Below are 15,962 nucleotides of genomic sequence, written 5' to 3'. Positions count from 1 at the left end.
ATTTCTTTGAATTGCGTTTTATGAAACTCTTTTTGTTATGGAGGGGCTGGATTAGACAATTAGTCCTTGGTATAGAAAATAGTTGCACCGTCTGACCTGACTTGACCAAGCATTTTAATATAACTTGATTAAGTCTGTAGTGTGCATTTGACTTATTAATGCTGTACATGATATGACAAACTGATACTGTAAAATTTTAATCCTGCATTAGAAAACCCACGTGTAGTATTTAAACTGCAACAAAGCACTTGTTACTTTTGTAGCAAGTGATGTGCTGCAGTTTGAAGTGAATACCTTTTTGCTTGTTTCTCAAACACTAAAAGAATGTAGAATGTGACCAGGCTTGCTTGCAGTATTCAGAGCAGGGAATGGAGGGGTGCCTGAATGGGAAACTGTACTGGGTACTAGATAAGCCAGCTGTGGTTCTGTTGCCATAAGCCATAGATGTATTCATGCATGAATTTATATACACACACAAACACACACACACACACACACACACACACACACACACACACACACACACACACACACACACACACACACACAAGCTTATTTATGTATTTATTTTAATGTCCTTCCCCAATGTCTCCATTTCACTGTCAATATTTGCTCAGTTTCTGTGCTCCCATTTGTTCCTCATGGTTAACCCAAGGAGAGTAGCCAAATCTTGCTTTCACCCTGCAGTTGAGCCTTCCTCTTCCAGGAGAAGAGTGGCCTTTTGGTCTGCAACATCTAAGAGTGCAACTTCCCCTCAGGACAGAGACGAGCAGGGGAAAAAGCACTACATATGTGGCTCAGGGGATTTTATTAATGGGTTGAATATCATGTCATCACTGCTTACGACATCCTGCTCATCCCCATGCTACCTTTTTCAATTGGTAGTCTGCCTATCAGTCAGGAAGATGCATGCTACCAGCTCATGCCAGTGGTGCTCTTGGTTGCAGACAGATTCCCTCCCATATCACCATCATAGTCACACAGCCCTAGGGGTCCGAATGGAGAGATAAGTCAGCAAGCAAAGGAAAGTAGTATTGCTGAAATTGAATTCCTCCTCAAGTCTTGGTGAGTACCTTCACAAGGTGGACCCTATTTTTCACAAAATCTCACCAAGATGACGCTGATATATACACTGTATCATATATAGCATATATCATGGACAGAAGTAGGTCAAAAATTAAAGATAGCTGGGTGCACAAGACCCAGGATAAAAAGTGCCCGGTCCTGGTAACCACACTAGTGCCAGGACTGGAGAAAATGAGAGTGTAGAATCCTCAAAATATGGAAACATTCCTACAATGGAGCTAGGCCAAGCCCAGGGGGAGGATGGTCCCCCTGTTGTAGAAGGAGGTAGCAGTCCATAAAAATCACAAAAACTGATAGGCCAAAGAAGAGCCATGAAGATGATAGAGTTGACTATTGAGTATATGAAATAAGCTGTGTATTGTTACTGTTATGCAAAAAGCCCAGAATTTCCAGACACAAGATATACAAAACGATTGAGAGAAATTAAAGGAAAGAAAAATAATTCCACAAGAAAAACTGCCAGAAACTTCAAATAAAAAAAAATTGTGTTAATTAATACAACAGATTTGTGAAAAACATTATATAGACTAAGAAAATTTCACTTTTGGAAAAAGAAGCATCTGAGTGTATTGCCTAATGAGCAGGATTCGAAATAAAACACTATACACCTTTATGTCCCTGAACTGTATGAGGTATGGATCTTTGTTGTGTATGCTGACATATTGGGCATTGTAATATAACTGTTATAATTAGATCTAATGAAAGTGCAATTTCTCTTGTTTGTGCCCACCTGTAAGTGGCTTTTCCTCCCAAATGTCCGCACTTCTGATGTGCCCAATTTGCCACCCCCATTTGCTCAGCCATCTGGTATATTAGCTTTTGAAATTCTTGTTTGTTTACCTGTAACAGAATTAAACCATTGTTTTAGAGAATCTGCAGTACAATGCGCATCAACATGATAAACTGTTACAGTACCTTGATTTATCATTTTCCAAATTGTTTTCCCCAAATTTCTTTTGAATTAATTTTCCAATCATTTTTCTGCCAGGTAGGCAACCAGGTTGCTAACCCATTTGCCACTGACCAAGAGTCAGTATAAATATGACGTACCTGGCATCTCCTATTTCAGTGCTTGATATACAGCATATAATTCTGCATACTGACTACTTTTGCCACTCCCTGAAGATGTTAAAAGTATTTTAGTCACTGGGTTATAAGATACAGCCTTTTAACTTATTTTATTCCCTACATATTTTGCTGACCCGTCAGTAAACCAAACATATTTACATTGTTCTAGTGGTACCTGCACATATTGATCCCCCATTTTAGCGTGGCCTCACTGACTGGTTTAGCCTTGTCAGTAACGGATAGTTGTTGATTTATTGGTATTTGGGCCACCTTTTCATGTAACATGGCTACCCCATTAATTCCAGATTTGGCCCTGTCCTGAATGTACCATTTTCATTTGATAATGCTTGCTTCCTGCGCATGACCTATTCTATGTGTCTTGGGTGAACTCCTCACCCACTGCATTATAGGTATCTCTGCTCGCAAAAGCACAGTATGTCCTGTTGTCATTTGTTCAGTATCTACAAGTGCCCAGTAACATGCTTGCATTTGCTTTTCAAAAAGAGAATATATTTCCCCTGCATCTGGTGAGTCCAGAATCCTAGTGGCACCCACTTTGATCCCTGTTTCTGCAAAAGGCTCCAATTAGCATAATGATCCTGTACGGATACGGGTAGCTCTACTTCCCCGTCCTGTAGGGGCCATAAATCTAATGCTTTTTGAATAGTCTGCTTCGCCTGCTCAAAAGCTTTCTGCTGATCATTCTCCCAAACAAACTCATATTTCTTCTTAGTCACCTTGTACAATGGGGAAAGTATTTGACTTAAATGAGGAATATGCTGTCTCCAAAATCCAAATAATCCTATAAAGCGCTGTGCCTCTGTTTTATTCCGAGGGGTTGGAAATTCTAAAATCTTTTGTTTTGCCTTTGGTAAAACTTCTCTATGTCTCTGCCACTGAATTCCCAAAAATTTTACTGTTTGAGCTGGTCCCTGAATCTTATTGGGATTTATTGCCCAACCCTTTGTTCTCATGTGATTAATTACTATTTGTAAATACTCACTCACTTCTTGTTCAGAATTTCTCTGAATGCGGATATCGTCAATGTAATGTGAAATTTGCATATTTTGAGGTAACCTTATTTCCTCTAAATGTTCTGCCACTATTTTGTGACAGATGGTAGGACTATGCAAATATCCTTGTGGTAACTGAGTAAATGTATATTGTCGTCCCTGCCAAGTAAAAGCAAATTGATCATAATTCTTTTCTGCAATTGGTATTTTAAAGAAAGCATTTGCTAAGTCTATTACTGCATATCAAGTACCCTGGTGTTTCTGTATATTTTTTTATTAATGTAATTGTATCTGGAACTGCCGCTTTCAGTAGTGGAGTATATTTATTCAATTCCTGGTAATCTACTGTCATTCACCAAGACCCGTTTGACTTTTTTGACGGGCCAAACTGAGTTATTCCATGCTGTCGTAGTAGTTTTTAAGACACCTGCATTTAATAAATCCTGAATTGTTTCACCTATTTCCTTATGCCCCCCAGGAATTCTATATTGCTTTAAACTAATTACCTTCATTGCTAAATGTAATTCTACAGGTGGCATTTTAATTTTTCCTACTGTAACTGTTTTGACTGAAAAATATGGCTTAATGCCAAATTGATACTGTCCGTCCGATAAATTCAACGTCAAACCCTTTAAAATGTCAATTCCTATTATGTATTCAGGGACAGGTACTATTAAGACAGAGTACTTTTGCTTTGGCAATCGACCTATTTTTATTTCTAACATCGTTTCAACAGGTTTAATTTGCTTTCCACCAAGTCCTGTAATAGTAACTTGTCGCCCTTTGAATAAACTTGGATTACCATAAATTTAATGAGGCCTCTGCTCCAGTATCTATTACAGCTTGGACCTGTTCATTTTTATTTTTTTAGAATATTGTCAAGTCTACATATGGTCTAAGATCCTGCCGAGCCCATCCACTTGCTGGAGCTTTGCCAATTTCCTAGTCGAAATGTAAATCTGACAAGTCAGGATACATTGCAGGTGGAGCAGAGGGAACTGCTGAACCTTCTTCCCTGTTTTCAGTTTTACTGTCTGCTACATATTTCTCCCATTTTTTACATTCCGGGTTTGCCTCCCTTTCTTATTCAAACCTCGTTTTTTGTACATCTCCCACATCGCCGGAGTACCTATACCATCAATCTTATCCTTTGACACCCCATCTTTCAATAACGCAGCAAACATATCTTTTTGGGACACTCGAGCTTCTTTGTGTCCAGCACTTTTATTTTCTCGTTTGTCATTATTTAACTGTTTTGGTCCCCATTCTCCTAGCTCTCCCAGCTGCCGCAGTCCCTCAATAACCTGAGAAATAGCACTTCCCGTCTCACTAATTAAATATGTTAACATCACTGTTTTATAAACCGGGTGGGCTAACTTAATAATCCTGTTTCTAACAGAGACTGTCAAAGCATTTTGTAATAGTGCATCAGCGGACCCTACAAGTAAGGCAGTTTTCATTATCTTTTTCTTAATTCTTTGAATAGCATCTCGTAATGTGTACCACGGCCTATCATTAGGAGGCCAGTCCATTTCTGTCGGATATTTTTCAGCACAGCAATCTGCTATAATTTTAAAAAGGGGTGTTACATGCCCATTATATCTCCATAACGCATCTTGTACTGAAGGATCACTGCTTAATACACAAAACTTTTGTGCATCATCTTCATCTGTCTGTATTCCTGTAGCTCCAGTCTCATAAAGTCTCATTAACCATGTAATTAGAGATTCTAATAACCTTTGTTTGAATTTTTTAATTATATCACTTGCTTCCTGTTGTGAAAAATCTTCCATAAAATGGTCATGACGCCCTGGCCGATATCCTATCCCTTGCAGGCCAGGAAGCATTTGATGTTTTCGTCTAAGAATGGGTTTTACCTTTACTGGTCCCCCTTTATTCTGTTCCTCCTCTCCAGGGGGAATATCATTTTCATCATCGGAGTCTGAATGGGACGGAAAATCAGAAGAATACCAAATGTCTTCGTCCCAATGGTCCAGACCCCAGTCAAAACCTGCCTTTGCAATTGACATTTGTACTTTCTTTTTATTAATTTTGCCTCTTCATTTGCGATATTTATATCTCGCTACCCGTATAGCAGCCTTTTTCTGCTACATGCTGATACATCTCCTTTTTGTCTGCTAGCAATTTAGTCTGACACTGTAAGATTACATTTAGTTTTTTTTTAATTCTACTATCCGTTTCTCTAATTGTTTATTTGTTTATACTTACACATTTTATCTTCATGTAATTTTCAGTATGCAGTCAAGAGGATCCATCCCCGTCTGCATACGGCACCCAATTATTTCCCTTTTTCGACTAAAACCTTTTGTAGGCATGCTTGCACTGAACCTTGTTTGGAATCCTTTAAACAAACATCCCAATTCTGACTTAATCCTGTACCGATTGACCATTCCAAAGCTAATGCTTTGTACAGGTCCTGGAATTTCTACCTCAAAAACTGCTGTATCCTTCTTACTTTTCCTTTTAAACATTTCGAATCCTGCCGACTACGCCAAAGTAATGTATTGCCTAATGAGCAGGATTCGAAATAAAACACTATACACCAAAAGCTAACGTATACAAACTTTTATTTCTACAGACACACAGAAAATTAACAAGCTAATAAACTCTACTTGTCTATTTAAAACAGAAAAGCAAGTTTACTCTATTCTACTAAAACAGAGAATTCAATAGTAAATAGAATTAGACAATACATTTAAAGAAAATTATACATCACCGATAAAGAGAAAGCTTCATCTTGTCTTCAGTCTCGACTGGGAAGCCCCGTTGCAGTCAGGCAGGAGTCGTCATCGGAAAAATAGTCCTGGGCAATGCGTCCACTCCACAGGTGAGGCTTCTGCCTGAGTGTGGAGAATCCCATCTATATATAACCAAGTTGTTTACCACAAGTCATGAGAATCAGTACTTTTCCAGTGTAGGCCAGATCTTGCTAGAGCATTCTGTGGTGTTGGCCACCCACCTCAGAAGGAACAGCAAATCCTGCCAAGTATATGATTCTGCAAATTTCAAATACTACACTGGAATATTCCAATAACCTTGCAAGTTTTAGTACATTACTAGAAAACTCCAGACAAATCATGTTTCATAACCAAAAGTAGTAAACAAGTTATGTTTCATAATCAAATGTAACTTGCTGAAATCATCAGAATGTTCCGGAACAGAGCATCATCTCTTATGCCTGCTCAAAAGTTAGAATGTTTCAGAACATAACATCATTCTGTATATCAAAAAGAAATAAAAAGAATGTCGAGATATAGTGAGGCAACAGTCAAATAATCACGCTCTCTCAATGTTCCCCTCTTTCGTACCACATTCGTATCAAACTGAGGAAGTGCGAAAATATAAACAACAAAACCTAGAGATTTTTGAAAAGTATAAAAAATAAATATGGACATGGGAAAGAAAGAGAGATTCGATATGGTGTAATATTTATGCAAAGTCGAAAGCCAAATTAATCAATACAAAAAAGGCATCCCGAAAGATATTCAAAGAGAAATACAGGTAAAGGCATCCAGATATGGAAAATTTCACAATAAAAAAAATATATCACAAAGAGGGAATGTAAAAAAGAAGATTAGTAAAGTACAAGTTAAAAAGAATGCAAGTTGAAGTTATGGAATGCCTGTGAAATGAAGTATTTAGTGTAGAAGGTCTAACATAGGCTAAATCACAGCATGATGGAACAAGTCCCCAGAGTAAGGAGAAACCGGATGATCAGGAGACATCTGAAGAAGAAATATGGACATGGGAAAGAAAAATAGATTTAATATGGTGTAATATTTATGCAACAGAGAAAGCAAAACTAATGAATACAAAAAGAGTAGCACCAAAGATATTTGAAAAGAAATACAGGCGAAGGAATCCGGACATGGAAAACTTTACAATAAAGAGGAAATGTAGAAAGAAGATTAGTAATGGAGAAGTTAAAGAAATAGAAACTGAGGTTATGGAGTACCTGCACAGTGAATGACTCAGTGTAGAAAATCTAACTCAGAAAGCACCACAGCAGGTTAGAGCAATAGATATCCACATTAAGGAGAAACCAGTGGAACGGGAAGTAGCTGGTCAGCTGCCATATGAAGATATTTTGGAGCCTTCCACAGGAAACCAGTATAAAAGTTCACTTAAAGCTGGACAGCAAGGGAATGAACAGGAAACTGTGGCAACTCTGACGCAGTCAATGATGAGGAGTGATAGGCTAGTGAGTTCCCATATGACAGAAGAACGGATGACACAGGATAAAATTGAAGAGAATGTGCCACAGGAAGATGCTGTAGAATTTCTAGAGAATGCCTTCAGAAAATAGAGAATAAAAAATGTGCCCTCAGTTTAGAAGAAAACAAGAGAAGGAGTTGCTTGATTACTACAGATAAATAGACATATTAAATATTAAGATCAATGAAAGAAATGGATTGCAAAGGTCAATAAAACCCAAAAAGGTAGAAGTTTGATAAAACAAATGAACACGGTAATTAGGACTGTCCGTAGAGATCCATGCAACATAACAGAAGTAAACAGGATATATTACTGTGTATCTAAATTAATAACAGATAAAATCGTACCCCAAAAACACAGGATAGTAAGGGAAAGGAAGGGAAGAAATTGCATACCATCATGGAAATATCGAATAGAAATAAGTGTAAAGCAATTAAGACAAGACGTGTCACTGTTAGAAGTGCAGTATTATAACAGATAGGGATTTATCATGCACTGTCGCAAATAATAAACTAAAAATATCAGCACAGGCAGAAAAACCTAGAAGATAGACAGATAAATAAAAAGGAAAAGTACAAAATAAAAATTTTATTGATGACACAAAAAAGTTTTATAGAGAACTGGGAAACAAGGTAAAACGAATTGCAAGACCACAAAAAAAAAAAAAAAGAAGTAGATACATTTTGGAGAAGTATTTATGAATGTGGTGGTGCTGCGGTAGCGTTGTCGCCTCACAGTTAGATGTTGCCCGTTCGATTCTCAGAGCGTCTTCTGTGTGGCGACATGCGTGAATGGGCATTCCTTCATTGAAGGTTGTGCGTTAGGCCCGGCAAGCCAGCACGTAAAAATCTACTGCCAATCATTAGCGGACCGGAGTTCCGCTGTGGCGACCCCTAACCAGGAAAAGCCAAAAGACACAAACAAACAATTTATGAAGATCTTCTGGAGCATAAGGATGCTAAGTGGCTAGAAGAAGTAAAAGAAAGAGCAAGTTCAAAGGTACAGGATATGAAATGGAATGAAGTAATAGAGAGATTGAAACAAAGTTAAGAAAAGCCTCTAATTGGAAACCCTCAGGCCCAGATGCAGTACCTAACTTCTGGTTAAAAGTATTAACATCTTTGCATGAAGATTTAGCCATGAGTAAGAACTATTTTTATGCACACCCCGAACTGACTCCAACCTGGCTAACAACAAGAAAAACGATGCTCCTACTTAAAAGTGAAACTGCAAGCTACCCTAAAAATTATAGACCAATAACTTGCCTTCCGACAACATATAAACTAGACTCTGGAACGGATACTGACAGAATTTATACTCATTTAGAAGAAAACTCAATTATGGCAATAGAACAAAAGGACAGTAAAAGAAAATCATATGGAACAAAGGATCATTTGTTATTAAATAAAAATCATATTGGTGAACTGTAAAAAGGGTAAAAATCAAAGTATGGCATGGATTGACTACAAAAAAGCATTTGACAGTATCCCACATTATTGGATAAAAGAGTACTTAAAAATGTATAAGGTACACCCCACACTGATAAACTACATCATAGCAGCTATGAAACAGTGGTAAACCACTTTGCAGTTAAGCCATGATAAAGGGCAAATGGACCTAATTAACAAGGATATAGGTAATTTCTAAATTCTAGATCCCACGCAATTTGGTTTTGTGAAATGCAGATCATGCCTGCTCAACCTGGTTGACTTTGAGTCAGTCACCAGAGCGGTGGTTGAAGGTAAGGCACTTCATACAGCCTACCTTGCTCTGGCCAAGGCCTTTGATACCATTCCTCACTCAGGAATTATTAATAAACTCAACAAACTAGGCATCAACCCCTATATCGTTAGGCGGGTTGCAAATTGGCTCACAGATAGAGCCCACAGTGTGAAAGTAGCAGACTCCAAGTCAGACTACCGACCAGTCACGAGTGAAGTCTCACAGGGATCAGTCCTGGGACCTCTCCTGTTTGGCATCTACTTCTCAGAAGTCCAGGCCAACACGGAGGGACTCTGGCTGACCAAATTCGCAGACGACTGCAAGCTGGGAGCCATTATTAACTCCCCAAAAGCTTAATGGCAAAAAAATGCGTAGTCATCCCCTTTGGGAAAAACTCCTTTCCCACTGATTACCACATCGATGGGATCCCACTGAACACTGAAGGCATTATAAGAGATTTGGGGACACAGATTGACAGCAACCTCTCATTCGACCACCACATTGCCATTGTGGTCATAAAGTCCTTCTACATGGCACATCTCATTATCAAGGGTTTTGCATTCAGGAAGAAAGAATTCATCATTTCTGTCTACTCTTCCATCATTAGACCAGTCATAGAGTATAATGCCCCATTTGGCATGTACTTCACTAGACACCTGCAACAGCTGGAGAGGCCACAAAAGTACCTCATGAAGAGAATCCTAGGCCATAAATGGATTTCCTACATGGACAGACTCAAACATACTCCAGTTATTCTCTGTCTCATATCGTCTACTAAGAGGCGATCTCTACTTGACATACAAAGCCATGTCTGACCCAGCTCTATTATAAATACTACATCTAAAGAAATCCCATTCCCTCCGCACCACATGCTCCAGAGACCTCAGCCTCATTACCACAATTAGCAGAACATGCTGGAGGGATAGGTTCATAACCCAGAGACTGCCCATCCTCTGGAATAGACTTCCCATACATGTCAAGCAGAGCACTTCACTAGCCCTCTTCAAGAGAAATCTTGATGAGTGGATGGGAAATAGAAAGTTCACCCGCGGGGATCACTCCAGTGGCTCTACTTGATAGAGGCACTGGGGACTAACGACGGGTGGTACAATGCTAGGGCACTTCTATGGGCTAGGCTTGTAAAGGCCCCAGGGCCATTAGCCTAGTACACACCTATGAACCTATGAAATTATTGTTCCAGGGATAAAAATCCAAAGGGGATAGTCCAGGGAGACTCTCTGTCACCGTTGCTCTTTTGCCTTGCCGTTAACCCATTAAGCTGTCTGCTAAACAGATTAGGTCATGGCTATAATTTAGCTCCCAGAAAGCAAAGTATAAAGACTTCTCATCTCCTTTTTGTCGATGATTTAAAACTGTATAGCTCATCAGATGAGGAACTGAAAGCACAACTGCAAGTAGTCAAAACTTTTTCAGATGATATAAGAATGTCATTTGGTCTTGATAAATGTGCAAATGCAACCTTTAAAGCAGGAAAGCTGCAGCACCAAGAAAACATCAGTTTGGGTCAAGAATTTGATATAAAAGAACTGGAGCAAGAGGGAGTGTATACATTTTTGGGAATTGATGAAGGATCAACAATACAATGTGAACAAATGTGAATAAAACCGTGGTAAAGAATATTTTAGAAGACTTAAATTAATCCTGAAAACAGGGTTGACATCTAGGAACTAAATTCAAGCTATAAACCAATTTGCTCTTCCTGTCCTAACTTATAGTTTTGGAGTGATTGACTGGCCCCATAAGTGTTGGATAGATTAAACAGGACAACAAGAACGATGCTTAATGCTCATCATATGATTTATAAAAATCGGTGCATACCAAGATTATATATTCCCCGTTCCAAAAGAGGCATGGGCCTCCTTGAAATTGATTACATGTATAGATCTGCAATCATGGGTCTGAACACATATCTGCTGACCTCACAGGATCCAAATGTAGTGAAAGTTTTAATACATGACGAGAGTAAATCTAAGATGACTTCCCTGCTTAGTCTAGCAGAAGCATATCAGCATCAAGCGGGAATGGAAATCAAACCAAAAGTAGATAAAAATCAGGCAGCAACTGAATGTGCCAAAAAACAAAAGAAAGAAAATGAGGTAAAGGATCAGATGAGAAGGAAGAAATGTGAAAAATGCATAAATATAGTTGCAAGTATAGAAAACTCCTGGAAGAACTTAATCTTGATCAAGATCAAATGCAGTAATGGTTAAGGAGAGGCAAATTCTAACAAAAGATGAAAGGTTAATATTGGCAATGCAAGATAGTGGGCTACATGTACGTTAGTTTACAAAGTCCATTGAACATGTGGAAGAAATGGACAAATGTAGGTTTTGTAAAACAGAGTTGGAAACAGTTGCACACCTTGTTGCTGGTTGTGATATACTAATGGCAGAAAGACTGTGTACTGAAAGGCATAATAATGTGGCAAGGCTGGGGATTGTGCAAAATTATAATGTTCATAGGTAGGTACTAGGCTATCTGACCGAGGGCATTTATAAGCCTAGTCAGTTTGTCAGCTTTCGCCACCCCATTGATTAATTAACTGAGCCTCTGTCAAGAATAGCCAATGAAGTGATCCCAGGGGTGTATTTTCTGTTACCCGTCCACTCGTCAAGGTTTCTCTTGAAGAGTGTTAGTGAGGGGCTCTGCCTAATGTAGTTAGGAATTTTGTTCCAAAGCATGGGGAGTCTCTGTGACAGGAATCTGTGCTTCCAGCATGTTCTATTTATTGTTGTGGTGAGGTTTAGCTCACTAGAGCGAGTGGTTCGCAGTGACTTGGATTTCTTTAGGTAGAGCATGTCCATCAATTCTGAGTTGGACATGGCTTTGTAACTCGGGCAGAGATCACCTCTGAGTAAGCGATATGCCACTGAGTACAGCTGGAGCTTTTCCAGTCGGGCTGCATAGGACATATGTTTGAGGCCAGTAATTCTCTTGGTGAGGTCCTTTTGTGGTCTTTATAGCTGTTGGAAGTGTCTTGTGAGGTACATCCCAAATGAGGCATTGTACTCTATGATGGGGTCTGATAAGTGACGAGTAGAGGGGGACTATAACCTCTTTATTTCTAGATGCGAACCTTTTAGTAATTAGATGGGCTACATAGAAGGATTTCCTAACTACTTTGACAATATGATTGTCAAAGGAGAGATTACTATCTACCTGGGTCCCCAGATCTCTTATTACCCCTTCTGTATTAAGGGGGCTGCCACCTATGTGGTAATTCATGGGTGTTTTGTTTCCGTCTCAGTAAGGCCCTTTTGGAGAATGTCCGTGTCAGCTGGAGAGTCAATTATGGCTCCCAGTTTGCAGTCATCGGCGAACTTGGTTAGCCATAGTCCTCCTGTGTTTACCTGTACTTCTGAGAAGTATATGCCAAACAGTAGGGGGTCCCAGGACCGAGCATTGTGGGACACCATTTGTGACTGATTTAGAGTCGGACCTGGAGCCCGCTATTCTTAATATGTGAGCTCTGTCTGTAAGCCAGTTGGCAACCCAACTCGTGACGTAGGGGTTTATGTTCAGGCTGGTGAGTTTTTCTATAATTCCTGAGTGGGGAATGGTGGCAAAAGCCTTGGTGAGGTCAAGGTAGGATGTGTGAACCACGTTCCTCTCATCTATGGCCTTGGTTACTGTCTCGAAGAAGTCAACCAGATTTAGTAGGCATGATCTTCCCTTAACAAAGCTGAACTGGGTCAGGTCAAGTGTTTGAAGGTTCTCAATGTCTTTGTTAATGAGTACCATGATGATGTGCTCCATAGCCTTGCAAACCAGGCTAGTCGGGCTTATGGGGCGATAGTTACCATGGTCAGTTGTGGCCCCAACTTTGTGGAGCGGAATAACTGTTGATGTGCGCCATTCTTTGGGCATGTAGCCTGTGGAGAGGTTTAGGTGGGGGGTTAGTTCATTCTGTAGTTCATGCAAGATGCAGCCTGGGATACCATCTGGCCACATTGACTCTGTGCTTTTGGCTTTTGAAAGGGCTGTTTTCACCTGTACGTCTGTGATTTCCGGGAAACTACACTTTTCCAGTATTGTTGTGGGCCCTTTTGGGGGTCAGACGGGGTGAATTTTGCACTGAATCTATCTGCCAGGATGTTGGCAATATCCATGGGTTCAGTATATTTTGTGCTATTTTACACTAGCTCAGAGCATATCTGCAAGTTGCCACTTAGATTCTTGACATAGCTAAAGAAGGCTTTGTGGTTATCTTTCAAATCCTTGGCCATTTTTCTTTTGAAGTTAGTCTTGGATGATTTTATGAGGGACCTTAGTTTCTTACTGATACTGATCAGGGATGTGTCTCCTTCTTGGTGTTTGCTTTTTTGTAAACTAGTTTCCACCTCCTATTGTATAGCCTATTTATGGCAGGGGTCCACCAGACCGATTTCCTTCTCTTAGGGGAGTGAGTCTTGGTTTTGCTAGGGATGGCACGATCCATGCATCCTTGTAGGTGCTCATAGAGTGCATTTGTAAAGGTTCCTGCATCTTGGACACTGTTATCCTTTAGCGTGAGGGCTGTGAAACTTACCACCTCTGTCTTAAGGTGAAGTTTTTCACTGTGGTTTCCTTGGTTGGGGGTGGTGGTGTGGTGTAGACATCCAGAGTGATTAGTTTATGGTCTGATCTAACCAGTGACTGGTTAACCTCCAGTGTGGAACACCTGTCGCCCATGTTGGTGATGACCAGGTCCAATATGTTTTCACCTCTGGTAGGGGAGTTTACCAGCTGCTCCAGGGCATTTGAGTTGATAAATTCTAGGAATCGCTGGACCTGGTACCTGGGACCTGGGAGTTTGTACTTGAGTAGTTTTCCCAGTTAATGGTAGGGTAATTGAAATCGCCCAATATCAGGGTGTTCGGTAGGACCTTCATGTTTTCCATGAAGGCGGAGTGGTGGTCCTGGGTCATGGAGGATGATCTGTAGCAGGCCACAATTTGCAATGCAGATTTGCCCGATGTTAGTTGTACATGGATGATCTCGGAGGTATCATGCTGCGCCACTAACCTGGAGGTGTAGGTATCCTTGATGAATATGGATACACCCCCTCCTTTTGTGTTTCAGTCCAAGTTCTGTGGCCGAAATGTGTGGTATGAGGTGTAGCCCGGTAGTGCTGGGGTGCACTGTGGAGCCTTAAACCAGGTTTCAGTTACTGCACATATGTCAGTGTTCTCCATACTGAGGAGTGCTTCGAGCACGTGCATTTTGAGATTTAAACTCCTGGCGTTGAGTAGCATAAGCCTCATTTTTTTATTTGTGCTGTTTACGGAGGTGGGTTTGCCTTTTGAGCCTTGCCTAAAAAAGGCGCTATGGGGGCAGCAAGAACCTTGGCCAGTATTCGAAAGCCTAGGGGTGACAGGTGCAAGCCATCTCTTGTGAAGCAATGAGGCTTGCCGAGCATGTCGTCCCAGGCTGACAGACACTGGATCCCCTTTGAATGATACCAGAAGCTTAGCCAATTGTTGAAATTGATAATTTTTTCTTTATACTGTGGTATCATTCTTGGTGAGGGCAGGATGCTACTCAGGGTCAGGGTCATACCCGCCTGGGCTACATGATCAGAGAGCTCTTCCATGTCTCTTTTCATGTAGTCCAGGGAGGTTGTCTCAGGTCATTCACACCAACATGAACAATGACAGAGTCATATCTGTACTTGTTCTGGAGTGACCTGAGTGCTTGTGTTATGTGGCGGATTCTGGCTCCCGACAGGCAGCTAACAGTAACCTTCTCCTTGTCCAGCCTAGTGAGTGGGGTGTCAGTGTGCTAGTGTGTTAGGTATGTTATTTTGCCTTAAGGGCTGTGATTGTGTGTCACACTGATTTTGTGTTTTATGTGTTGTCTGGTTTGTGACGGGAGGTGCAGGTTTTTTGGGTGTCTGCTTTGCAGGTCTCTGATGCTTTTGCAGGTTTTTATTTAGAGCCTCCAAGTATGATTTTGTGTATTTATGTGTAGTTTTTGCCAGTGCAGGTTTAGTTTGTCTGTGTGAGGCTGGAGGTGTGGTGCAAGTGTTAACCTTCTCCTCATGACTGCCTGTTCCTGTCTTGTGTGGAGAGAGCTTAGCCTCCAATTTAGCTATATAGTTGGATCTCTCGCATATGTTAATGTTTTGTGGTAGGAGGAGAAGTTTTGTGGTAGGAGGAGAGGGTTGTCTGTGTACTTGAGGCAGTTGTAACATTGCATCAGGATATCCAGGTTCACCAGCTGGACTGGAGGGTATACCTGAAATTACCCTTTGGTCATGCCTGAATAATAGGGTGAGCTACTTAGTCGCTTGGTTGGTGAGGGACGAATAATGAGCTTTGCCCTGCTGGGCAATCAAGTGTCAGGGTATATTAGTGCTTGCTATTAGGTCTGAGCAAGTGCTGGACTGTAGGATGCTTTTTAAGTGCTTAAGTTGAGAGTTAGGCTACTTTCAAGGGAAAAACTGAAGAGGAGACTTGGTGGAGCCGGGAATAATTTAACCCTAGCTAACCATCGCTGCCCGGATGTGCAAAACCGTGCAAACGCATTTTTTACAGCAGGGAAATGAAAGAGAAATTAGCCCAAAATGGCCTATAAACTACTAACTTCTGGGTTGGAACCACTCTTCCAGGGACAGATGGCTGCTCAAAGCTCCCTCTCTCACAGGTGAACAGAGAAACCTCCTTCTTCTGTCCAAGTCAGGTATGGGCAGCTCAGAAACTTGTAACACAGCCCTGAATTTAGCACTAGCCTGAAAACTGGACTTGACTTGCTTAGAAAGGTGGGAAAGAACGAACATTTTTTTTTAAAAGATCAGGCAAAAACAGTAAAAAATGCACTTAAAGCAGCTTTAGATGA

General features: G+C 40.6%; 1 protein-coding gene across 1 annotated transcript in view; it reads left to right on the top strand.

The window, feature by feature from the left end:
• The window catches only part of BPNT1 (3'(2'), 5'-bisphosphate nucleotidase 1), a 561,382-nt gene that overhangs the window by 141,370 nt on the left and 404,050 nt on the right, over positions 1-15,962 (top strand). The gene's annotated exons all lie outside the window — the stretch shown is intronic.

The sequence above is a fragment of the Protopterus annectens genome, chromosome 1.part0, assembly GCF_019279795.1.
Source record: "Protopterus annectens isolate FY-2018-M chromosome 1.part0, PAN1.0, whole genome shotgun sequence".
NCBI lineage: Eukaryota > Metazoa > Chordata > Ceratodontiformes > Protopteridae > Protopterus > Protopterus annectens.
The sequence above is the reverse complement of the archived record's forward strand: the minus strand, read 5'-3'. Positions and strand labels throughout refer to the sequence as shown.